This window comes from Juglans microcarpa x Juglans regia, chromosome 1S, assembly GCF_004785595.1.
Source record: "Juglans microcarpa x Juglans regia isolate MS1-56 chromosome 1S, Jm3101_v1.0, whole genome shotgun sequence".
NCBI classification, from domain to species: Eukaryota; Viridiplantae; Streptophyta; class Magnoliopsida; order Fagales; family Juglandaceae; genus Juglans; species Juglans microcarpa x Juglans regia.
In genome coordinates this window covers 17,446,236-17,458,572 of record NC_054595.1, presented here as the reverse complement: position 1 = coordinate 17,458,572, position 12,337 = coordinate 17,446,236, and positions in this window count along the sequence as shown.

Below are 12,337 nucleotides of genomic sequence, written 5' to 3'. Positions count from 1 at the left end.
TTCCATAAAACAAAAATGATTTCCATCGAAACAAATGGGCCCTGAAAACAAAATAGAAGAAAGTCGCACGTATGAAGAATCAATTAGTTTTCATTCCTTTTCTACTCGTTTATTTATAATGAGATGAAATAAAAGTAAAAAATTAAATAAAATACTTTTAAAATATAATTTTAATATAATTTTTATTTTAAAATTTAAAAAAATTGAATTGTTTATTGTATTTTATATGAGAGTTTGAAAAATTTGTAATGATTAAATTAGATGGATTGAAATGATTTGTGAAAACACATATGACCTTAAAGTCAAAGTTTTGAACTTTAAGAAGAATTGTAGATTTTTTTAAGAGTTGAAACTGAAAACATTCATAGGCTTATATTTTACCATTTTTAAGAGAAAAATATGGGTTTCTTTAAAAACTTTATACATATTAGAGCCAGTTCATTTTTTTTTTTTTTTTTTTTTTGTGTGTGTATGTAGGTGACAAGTAAGGGTTTTGTTATACATTAGTCACTATTTATCTCCACATCTCACACTGAACAGTATTTTTTTTCATAAGATGTAGGATGTGGATGGTGAATAGTGACTGATGAGAAGAATTATTCGACAGGTACAAAAGTGGATTTTTGAAGAGGGGCCATAATTTTTCTAAATTTTATCATAGGGATTTGGAGGATTTTGTTTTTTGTTTTTTTATAAATTTCGTGAACTTTTAATTAAATATCATGTTAAGATTTATCAGTTTTAGGGTATCTTACTCAAGGAGGTTATAAGATTTATCATTATTTTAAGAAATTTAGATGATTCTTATCCTTGTACTATAATATCTTGGCATACGAAATATAGATTTTGTGCTTATTTAAAAGAAGAAAAATGCTAATGGTATTTAAGAAAAATTTATAAATATTTATATCTTCACGTGTTAATTATTGATATACTCAAAATTATGAAATTTAAATTAAAAAATATAACAAAATAAATATTATAGATAAAATTATAAGTAAAATTATAACTACTTGTAATAATAGTTAAAAGAAACAAAAATAAAATAAAAACTTGAAATAAGAGGGTATATTCTCTGGTGGGAAGTGGGAAGGGAATAATGCTGGCAGTCGAGCATGGTAATACCACCATCTCATCTTATCTTAAAAAAAAAAAAAAAAAAAAAAAAAAACCATCTCAGTGAATCAGAATTGTGGCTTCCATTTTTGTCAGTAACATAGGCTCTGTTCCACCGAATTCTGCGCAGCTCAGAGCGTCTCTGTCACGGTGTCACTTTCCATATTTAGATAGGATAATGTTATGAGCGGGCCGCCCCCACTCTTATCGCTGGATGTAACGTCTAGCGGTTTTTTTTTTTTATATTTTTTTATATATTTAAATATTTTTAAAAAATAAAAAATATATTAATATATTTAAAATCACTTCCTCAATTATTAAATAAAAAAAAAAATTTAACCACCAGTTAAGTGGAGCGGTCAAAGTGGAGAAGTATAATAGTTTTATTTTAATGTTATATCCATGAAGGACTGGACAACATTAGGGCAAAAATTTTATATACAGAGATGTTTATGTATTTTTTATGTATTCTATTAATATAAATAATTATGTCATTTTTTTAATATAAAATAATTATTTTAGTTAATCACATCAGTATAATGCGTAAAGAGTATGTAAAAGTCACTGTATGTAACATAACTATTTTTTAAACATATTTAAGCATTAAAATAAATTAAAAAAATACAAACTTATTAATAGTCACTTATTTAATTATTAAAAAATTAAAAAATTAAAAAAATTAAAATATATGAATGGATACATTTGAGAGTCATATTTATATTTTTCAAAAGGAAAATGATACTTGTTTCTCTCAAAGTTATCATTCAGGTATTTTATTTTTTATTTTTTAATAATTAAAAACGTAACTATTAGTAAAGTTGTGTATTTTTTTTTTTAATAATTAAAAATGTTAAAAAAATATTTAAAAAATAAATTTAAATTCATTAGAGGCACAACCATCAGTACATTTGACGGCCCCATAGCATTGTCCTTCTCTCGAATGACCCTCCGGGCCTCCATTCTATTTTAATTTTTTCTTTTATTTTTAATGGGTAAGCAGAATAAGGGACCTTTAGATAAAGTGATGAAATATAGAATTCACAAAATTTTTCATAATATTATTCTCAAACATTATTTATACACAGAATACATTTTAATTTCAAAATTTTTAATTTTTTTATCTAATAATTACCTAATCATTATCCAAATACAAGAATAATAAAACTTTTATAAATTTTAAAATAAATCATAAAAATGAATACTACTTTTATAACTTCAAAATAAATATTCTATTAAAAAACTATATTCAAATAATTTTTTGATTTTATAATAGAACCAGGTCATGGTCATGGTGGGTTGAGATCAAAGCTTGGGATTGAAATATTAATTCTATTTAGTTTTCTGACTTTTTCTATTATTTTAATGTGTTTGAATTTTTTTAAAAAATATTATTTTATTATATGGTAGTAAAATAGTTATAACGTAGTTGGCAAGTTGCCATTATTATATCATTGTTTTTCGTATAGTATGTAATGTAAAGTTGACACTTATGTGAATCTTTAAAACCATTCAAGAAAGTGTCTTTCAGGGTGGAGGGATCATTTTCCAATATATATATATAACGTTATGCGATTATTGTGTTGTATGAAAAATGTATATTTATAATAGGAAAGCCCGTACAAATCTTTTGATAACAAGTAGAAACTGCTTAAAAAACCTCAATTTTGTATAGCTGAGTCATTTTTTATTTTTTAGGAAAATGATTTGTATCCTATTAAAACGTGCAATTCACGTGCATTCTATTTAAAAATAAAAATAGATAAATCTAAAACTCACATAAAAAAACTTACATAATAAATCATACTATTTTTAAAAAAAAAAGTATAAAATTTACGCATATTAAAACTATATCTAACGTTAATATTTGTTTTCAATCGCTTAAGAAAAGTGCCTTTGAACCAATATCAAGCCTTGGGGTATGTTTCGACGTTTTAAATATTTCATAATTTTGTAAATAATAGTAAAATTGATTTTAGCAATACTAAAATGTACAAGTCTAAGTCTCGTGTTAAAATAAAAATAGGTAAATCTGAAAACCCACGTGAAGAAACTTGGAGTATTTGGACAAGAGTGCCTTTGAACCAAATGTTGGGGCATGTTTGGACACTTGAAGTATCTCATAATTTCGTAAATAATAGTAAAATAATTTGAGTCAAAATATTTTATTGAGTTTTCAAAAAGGAAAAATAAAAGATTGAATAAAAATATTCTAAAAGTAAAAAATTATTTGAATAGTGTTTTATCTTAAAAGTTTTAAAAGTTGTATTGATTTTTGCATTTTATTTTGATGTTTGTAAAAATTGTATTGATTTATTTTTGTTTGAATAATGATTAAATAAAAATATTAAAAATTACAAAGACATTTTATATTTAAGTGATAATTAAAAATAAAATTACCATAAATTTTAAAAATTCTAAAAATTATATTTCGTATTTGATTGGAAAAGGAAAAGAGAGACTGGTCTACCGCAAATGGATGTTGACCAAGTATAGATGGAATTCAGCACATAATAAATGATGAGAATAGAATATGTCCCAATCTGGCAGTATGATATGCCCCTGCGCTGCCAAAGGCTGCTGCTGTGGATCATGTGCAGTACCTTGCAACCACTACTCCCATTCCATTTGATTTGGGTCTTCAAATTAATTTTCAAATGAAAATAATTTATAAATTCTATCATTCTTTTAGTTTCATTCTCTCAGCATTTTTTATTGTAATATTCAATAATTAATTCACAAATTAAATATAATAAATTATCTTTAATTATTTAGTACTACTTTATGGGTAGTAAAAAAGATGTTTAATATTATTTAACCATAAATGATTGAGTTGCAAGGTCATTTTTAACCTTTTTTTTTTTTTTTTTTAAGGATCAATTTCGGAATCGGAAATCCGAAATTATCAACTTTGTCCATGGAGAACCGTTTTATTTTGTGGCCAGGAAAAAGAAAATATTATACAGTTGCATTGTTCCATCCTTGCAATAAGCCCACTTCCACCAATATTCCTCTCCAGCAATGGCTTATATTTGTTTAATGATACACGTATAACTTATTTTTATCGATTCTTTTTATATAATTATATTTTAAATTCGAGATATTTCTACAAAATGATGTTATTAATTTTATAAATTATTTTATAAAAATAATTCTCATTTAAAATATTATTATGCAAAAAGTTATGAATATTTTTCGTATTAATTTTCTTTCTTTTTCTCACTTTGATTTTGATACAATCATTTCTTTGTTGTTCATTTGCTGTTGGTGGTCTAATTAGATTTTTACTTCTCTCATGTTTGTAATTCAGTGGGAATTGTTGTTTACCCTATGCATGTGAGGGGCATATATATATATATATATACATAGATATTTTTTAAAAGGAGGATGGCATCTCCAAAATATTATTAAAAACCCTCACTTATGGTGGAGGAAAACTTTAATCAAATAAATCCCGAATAACATAAAACCAACATCAAACAAACTACACATTAAGCCTAATGCTAGGCAAACCAAGAAAAATCCAACCAAAGCAAACTTCGCATATGTAGAGGCAAATCATCAAAACCCACATATGTTCAATTTTTCCGCTCCTCACCTTGCATTGCTAGAAAATCTGCAACATTATTACCTTCTCTAAATTGCTGCGATATCATGTAATTAAGACCATGAAGAGCCATAAGCGATTCCTCCCAAAAATCCCATAAATACCAAACCGAGTAGTACTTATTAAGAAGCCCCTATACAACCAAAGCCGAATCACTCTCAATCTTAACCTGAGTAATTCCCATCTCCTTACATAGTTTCAACCCACAAGTAAGGGCCCTAAGCTTCGCCTAATTATTTGTACCAAAGCCAAACTTAGAAGAGAAAGCTGCTACCACTCTACCAAAATCATTCCTAATAACACCTCCACCACCACAATTCCCAGGATTACCTGGGCAAGAGCCATCAACATTCAGTTTTGCCCAACCCTCATTCGGTCTCTTCCAGGAAATTAGACATAGACTTCTTACCACTGGGTTAATAACAGGCATATCCAATGCAGCCAACAACTCCTTATCCGCACGATTTAATCTCTGAACTTTGACAATCGAATCCGAGACTTGCCTTAGCCAAAACCGAATCGACAACCATATCAAATCGACAGACTCATCCTTCCCCTCCATACATGCTCTGCATCGGCGTAACCACAATCTCCACGTGATCAAGCAAGGCAGCAAACCGATAAGCTGCCCACATTGTGAAGATCGCCTGGCACAGCAAAGCCAACACCAAACTCTCGGTCACCAAAGATTTACGTTCATGCAACTGACGCCCAATGCCAGCCTAGCCCTCCTCCAAACAATCTGAGCAACCTCTCCTGAATATAGGACATGATCCAAAGTCTTCACCCTTTTTCTAACACAACAGTTACACGTAGAGGCAAAAGAAATGCCCAGTTTCTGAATACGATCATCCACTGGCAGACAACCAAACTGCACCTTCCACATGCATAAAGAAATTTTTTTTGGTAGAAACTTGTGCCAAATCCACTCCATCCCATCCAATCTTAGACTCTTAACATGGATCAACACCTAAGCTGAAACCGTAGAAAAACTACCATCCCATGTAGGCTTCCAAATCACCATATTTGCCCCCTCTCTGCCACTAATAACCTCCAAGACCACCTCCCTATCCAACTAACTCCTCAAGCTTAGTGACGTCCCATTGCTTTTCTATCCAGCAATCACGCACCAAAATTTGTGGATTAAAAACACCCACACCTGAACTAACTAGAGGACCCGTAGACAACCATTTATCATACCAAAAAGAAACACGACCCTTTCGCACCCTAACATACATGTTATCCAACACTTTCGGCATAACCTCCAAAATGGACTTCCAAAACCTCGAATTTGAAGCTTAGGCTTGATCATCATCATATTTCCCTTTCATATATTTTGCTTTGAAAATACCCGTCCATAACTTATCCAGAGAGAACAATCTCCAAGCGAACTTCATATGCATAGCTCGCTGCATCTCAGACAATCTCTAACCCCAATACCACCTTTGTTTACTTAATTTTTTCCATGCTAACCATTTTTTCTTTGACTTCTCACATCCTTCTCCCCAGAAAGAAGTCAATAAAATAGCATTCAACTTTTTCAAAACCAGCTTCGGAATATTTAGTACAACCAATAAATGAGTTTCATGCTAGAAAGAACATGTCGAATTAGAATTAATCTACCTCCTTGAGACAAAAGTTTCACCTTCCATCCTGTTAACTTTTTTCTGAAACTTACTCACCAAAGGATCCAAAGTCTGAGCCGTAAGCCTCCCCACTACATGAGGCGCACCCAAGTACCAAATCGGGAACTTCCCCTCCGCTAAAACCATAATGCGCAACAAACTTGCCACCCTTGCTGAGCCAAGCCTCGTAGACATAAAGAGAGCTGATTTTTCTAATATGCTGCCCAGACCATTGTCCATACAACTCTAATGTCTTCAATAATTGCTTCATAGATCTTCTATCACGATATCACCATTTGAAAAAATTAATAAGTCATCTGCATAGAGTAAATGTGAAATCAAACGAGCACCCCTCAGATGATAAAACAGACCTATACTCCCATCTTCAAACCTATTTTTCAACAACCGGGATAAAACTTCCTCCATAATAATAAATAAATATGGAGAGAGCGGATCACCTTGACGAAGTCCTATAGAAGGCTTGAAAAAATCCTTATAAGTACCATTCATCATAATAGAAAACCAAGGAGATTTGATATAGTTTTCCACTAACCCACAAAATTTTTGAGAGAACCCAACACCTTCAAAGACTTGTAAAAGAAAGTCCCAATCCACTCGATCAAATGTTTTCGCCATATCGATCTTAACCAACACATTTCCCCTTACCGTCTTTTTATTAATCGATTGTATCATCTCTTGAGTAAGGGAAATATTATCAAAAATACTTATTCCCGAAATAAAAGCTCCTTGCTCAGGAGACAAAATCTGAGAAAGAAAACCAGTCATGCGAACCACCAAAATCTTAGAAAAAATTTTATAGGCCACTAAACAGAGACTAATAAGTCGAAACTTATCAAAACTCGGCGGCTTCTGCACTTTAGGAATCAATACAATAAATGATGAAGAGTAAAACTGTGGCAACGAACTACCACCAAAACAATCTCTAGCCCCCTCCACTGCATCATCTTTGATTATATCCCAACACGATAAATAATAAGCCAAGACAAATCCATCAGAACCCAGACTACTTTGCTTAGGGATCGGGAGAAGAGCATTTTTTACCTCCAACTCCGACGGTTCCCTACACAAAAGAGCATTCTCCTCATCGGTAATCTCTTTTTGGAAAAACTGTGATAGATCCGACCACCTGGATGCCCGTGCACCATTAAGAAAGTCACGAAAATAATTAACAACCCCATACGGTTTAATTTCTTCTTTTTCTCTATTTGCTCTATCTGCCTACAAAACAGATCAATTAGAATACAGACAAAATTCTCCTTCAAATTAGCACCTACAAAATTGTCATGTACCCCTCCCTTAATATTTGACAAGCACATGTTTTTTAACAAAGACATGGCATTTTTTTAAAATTTAAACACTTAAAAAATATTTAATTGCCGCATACTCAAATAACATATATGTAAGGGGATTTTCCCTTCACTCATAAGCCCACTAGGCGCTTGATCGAGAGTAATGTATTTTGCCCCGATACTCGATTCAAGAGCCCAAACTTTGCCATGAAACAACTTGCTTGCAAGGGAAAGTAAGCAATAATGACTGATGAGACGAATAGGCTTGATGTCGCTCGGCCGCATCTCGCTCATGGGACTCGTACAGGGCAGAATGGGAAAGACAGAGAATCTTTGATCTTCTAACAATGTGACATCAACAGTCCACCGAAGACAGCAGTAGAGTAAGGCAAATTGAGGAACACGCCGTTTTTATGACACTACTATCCGAGCAACATGCAACATTAATGACGCCGTCGTAGAGGCACGCCGCATTAAATGATCCTGACAAAGGGAACAGTAGTGGGGACGTAAATCCCACGGGGGTAGGCATGATCTGCCTCCCAAACTCTTGGTATAAATAGCGATCACCAAGTACGAGAAAAGTTCTCTGGACTCTTTAGTCTATGGACTCTCTAGTCTATGGACTCTCTCATTATTTACAAATTTCTAAAATACTCTACTGACTTTAGTATCGAAGACTTCTCAGCCCCAACACCGCCCTCTCCCAACTTCTTTTCTTTTTTTTCATTTTCGCAGACTCAATTTTGAAGACTCGAGTTGCTGGAACCTATCCCAAAGACGTATAAAACACGAAGTTAATAATATATATGCATATATCTTATTTAATTTTTATAGATGAGAGTCGAGACGTTAGTTGCAGTAAGTTTCTTTCAGCCTAATTTGGAAGAAAATTTTGTCAAAACAAGTTTTTCTTTGGGGTTTAGAGTTTTTATTTTATTTTTTAAATGGAATTTAGAAATTGATCATGGGGTGGTCCCTCCAATGGTAAACCAAGGCAGGCCCCGTACGTTTTGAGACTTCAATTCAATAAATTGTGTAAAATATCAGAGCTATTAATATCATCATTGAAGAAATTTTGTTGAACAAAGATTCTACAAAATCTTGTTGCTTAATCTTGACGAGTTGGGTAGAGACCAATTTGTAATAAATAAATACAAATTTGTTACCCAAATTAAACGTATAATACAATTTATAGTCAATAGAAAGTTGATAGAATGAGATCTCACATAAATTAGCGGTAGAAATTTAAACCTTTTATAATGACTACAAAGAACTTTAATTATAACATTGATTCGAATTTTCAGAATACGTCCAAAGCTAGTCATGGATATCTAGAACAATGAAAGTGAAACTACACGAGTCAAACAAAATTGCATGATTTAACAGTAGATCCAAGTAAAATACACCATCAAGTAGATTGTTTTCCTGATCCAAGTGAAATACTTGAGTAGCAGGGACGGCTTTATTGGATTGATTGTTTACATGTTTCATGTCTTATTAAGTTTATTATAAATATTTAAATGAATTTCTATTTGAGACTTCTTTGTTTGTTGATTGCTTTTTCTTTGGCTACGCATTAGGGTTGCTACCCGCTCCGCCCTGCATGGGACGTCTATTAGGCTTTACTTGGGTGGGCCCCCTGTACCCACGACCAATGGCAAACAATTTTGCATCTCAAAAACAAGTTTACAACCAACCCACAAAGAGAGAGAGACCGGCGGCTAGGGTTGATAGCGAGAGGGAGAGAGAGATTGCGACGACAACTAGGGTTTCATTGCTCTGGTTTATAAGATGTCAGTTTCAACATTTGTATTTCTGTGCCTATTAACTTATACCTAGAATTTAAAGCTTTGGGTGACATTTGGTGATCATCTCTATGGTGATCACCAATTTTTAATGGTGATCATCTCTTAAAATTATGTTCTTATTTTTCTTGAATGAGAACGCAGAGGTAGTGCAAGTGGAGATCTATAAAACGCGTTGTTAATGCTGTAAAAATTACACAATAGGTCGGAATGAGAGAAAAAGTCATTCCCAGCCCACTGGGGCAACTTGGGCGATGATTGGTGCTATTAAGAGCCCCTGATAATGTGTTGGTGCGGTTATAAGAGAGGATGGACACATGGGTTTATGTGGTTCAGCATAATGCCAACGTTCACGAGCGTTTGGGAGGAGAAATCCACTATATTATTCTTGTTTACAATCTCATGATTTCTCATTCCTCACTGTACAATGGTGGCTACGGATACATTTACTGAAGAAAAACCCTTCGATGGAACTCTCTGTTCTCAGGTTGAAGGAGAAGTTGAAAAGGAAGAAGAAGAACTGAAGAAGAAGAAGATCTATCGGGAATCCTCGGACCCCCTATTTATTTGATTGCTTTCCCGCGTGCCCTCTGCAATGGTGTAACAAGGCTTGCCTTGCGTGTGAACATACTCCCTTTTTCCCAATTCCCCTGACAGCCCATCCCATTCCCTAACACCATGGCTCTACCCCCTTGACACCCTTTACTTGTCGTCTAAACCCTCTGGCCCCACCTTACCTCCTTGACATCCTTTACCTACCATCTGGCCCCCTACCCCTCCTTACCTCCCTGACACCCCATGCCTCTTCACCCTTATTGTCTCTTCCGTTTCCCTGTTGGGCCTGGTGGTTGGGCTTGGGCCCAAATATTTTTAACCCCCCTCATAGTACCCCACGATTCTTAATGTTAATTTGCAAAGAAGACATTGAGAATCTTCAAAGGTAGAAAATGTAGCCGAACTGGTTCGCTCAAGTACGTAGGGAAATAAATTCTAGAGGCCGGTCCTCGTTCATTTGTTCCTTTAGCACGAGCAGTAAATATTTCCGAACTTAGGATTGAGATATGAGCTCGATTACGTAGAGTGCAGGCAGGCAGCTTGTGCGAGTCTAGGGACTCGGCTTTGCGAAACTGGGTGTCAACGAGTCTAGAAACTGGGACTTACCCCGTAACGAGTCTAGGGACTCAGCTTTGTTGAACAGTGGGTCGGGGAGTCTTGAGACTGGGCCTTACCTCGCAGCGAGTCTAGTGACTCAATTTGTTGAACGGGGGGTTGGGAGTCTAAAGACTGAGCCTTACCTCGTAGCGAGTCTAGAGACTCGACTTCGTGGCAACTATAGGGAACGGGGGGTCGGGGAGTCTAGAGACTGCGCCTTACCCGACAGCGAGTCTAGGGACCCGACTTTGTAGTTAGTTTAGGGACTCAGCTTTGTTGAACTGGGGGTCGGCGAGTCTAGAGACTGGGCATTATCCCACAGGGAGACTTGGAACCCGACTTCGTGGCCAGTCTAGGGACTCGGCTTTGTTGAAGGGGGTCGGCGAGTCTAGAGGCTTGGCCTTACCCCACAGTGAGTCTAGGGACCCGACTTTGTGGTGAGTCTAGAAACTTGACTTTGTTGAAGGGGGGTCGGCGAATCTAGAGACTTGGCCTTACCCCACAGTGAGTCTAGGGACTCAACTTTGTGGTGAGTTTAGAGACTTGGCTTTGTTTAATGGTTGGTTGGCGAGTCTCTAGATGGAAGCGCTCGTGCTTGCCGAGTTGCTCTGCCGGAGCGTAGCGCCACATGGTTAGCGTTTTGAGCTACAGGGAGTAGTTTTGTTAGTAGAAATGAATTCACATAAATTTTGAGAGTGACTAACCAAAGTATTTTAGCCGTTGTAGTCGATCTTTTTGCTTGACTAAAAATAGTTTGCTGTTAGTTGTGATTCCGTGCAGGTGAGCTATGAGCAGGTGGGTCCGAGCAAAGTGGTTGCGATGGTGACTCCCAAGCAATGAGTCATGTGCCGAACAGATAAATCCAGAGCAGGGCAACTTCTTTCTCGAGTAGGACAATCACTTTCCCTAGTTAAAAAGGTCTTCCACATTGATGAGGTGAGTCCCGCGATGTGCTTTCCAAGCTGAGTGAGTTGGGGGCAGAGGAGATGCCAAGCAAACCATTTGGTGCTAGCGGGTAACTCTTGTGTTGCGTGAGGTGTTGTAGGGGCCTATTCATGCTGCAGGGTGGGCTGCTGAGCCAGTGGCTCCCGAGTGGAGCAAGTTCCTATTGTGACTCCCTAGTAGCATGAGGATTGGTACCGAGCTGGTGGGTCCCGACCTGAGGGGCTACCATAGTGACTCTCAAGCTGCGCGAGGGTCGATCCCCAGCTGATGGGCTGCAGAGCAGGTAGCTCCCATGCAGAGCAAGTTCTGCCAAATGACTCCCGAGCAGTGTGAGGATTGGTATCGAGCTAGTGGCTACTGAGTTGGGGGGCTGCGATGGTGGGCTACCTAGCCAGTGGCTGCGATGGTGACTCCCGAGAGAAGTTGCTCTTGTGTAGGTGGGCTTGCCGAGTGGGTGGCTGCAATGGTGACTCCCGAGTGAAGTTACTTCCTTGTAAATGGGCTCTGAGTTGATGGGCTGCGATGGTGGGCTACCGAGTTAGTGGCTGCGAGTGGAGTTGCTCCCAAGTTGAGGAGGTGCCGAGCAGGCCTTCATCCCGTGCAAGGCCATAACTGGTGAACCTTTCGCCTGAGTTGCCTCCCTCGGGGGGGAGCCTTACAGAAATTGCCAACAAGCAGACTCGCAGCTAGCTGCCGCGGGCCTATCGGATGGCAGAGAATCCGTTAGAAGCACTTTGCTCGGCCACTAGCGACGGGGGTGAGTTGGTCGGAGACAAA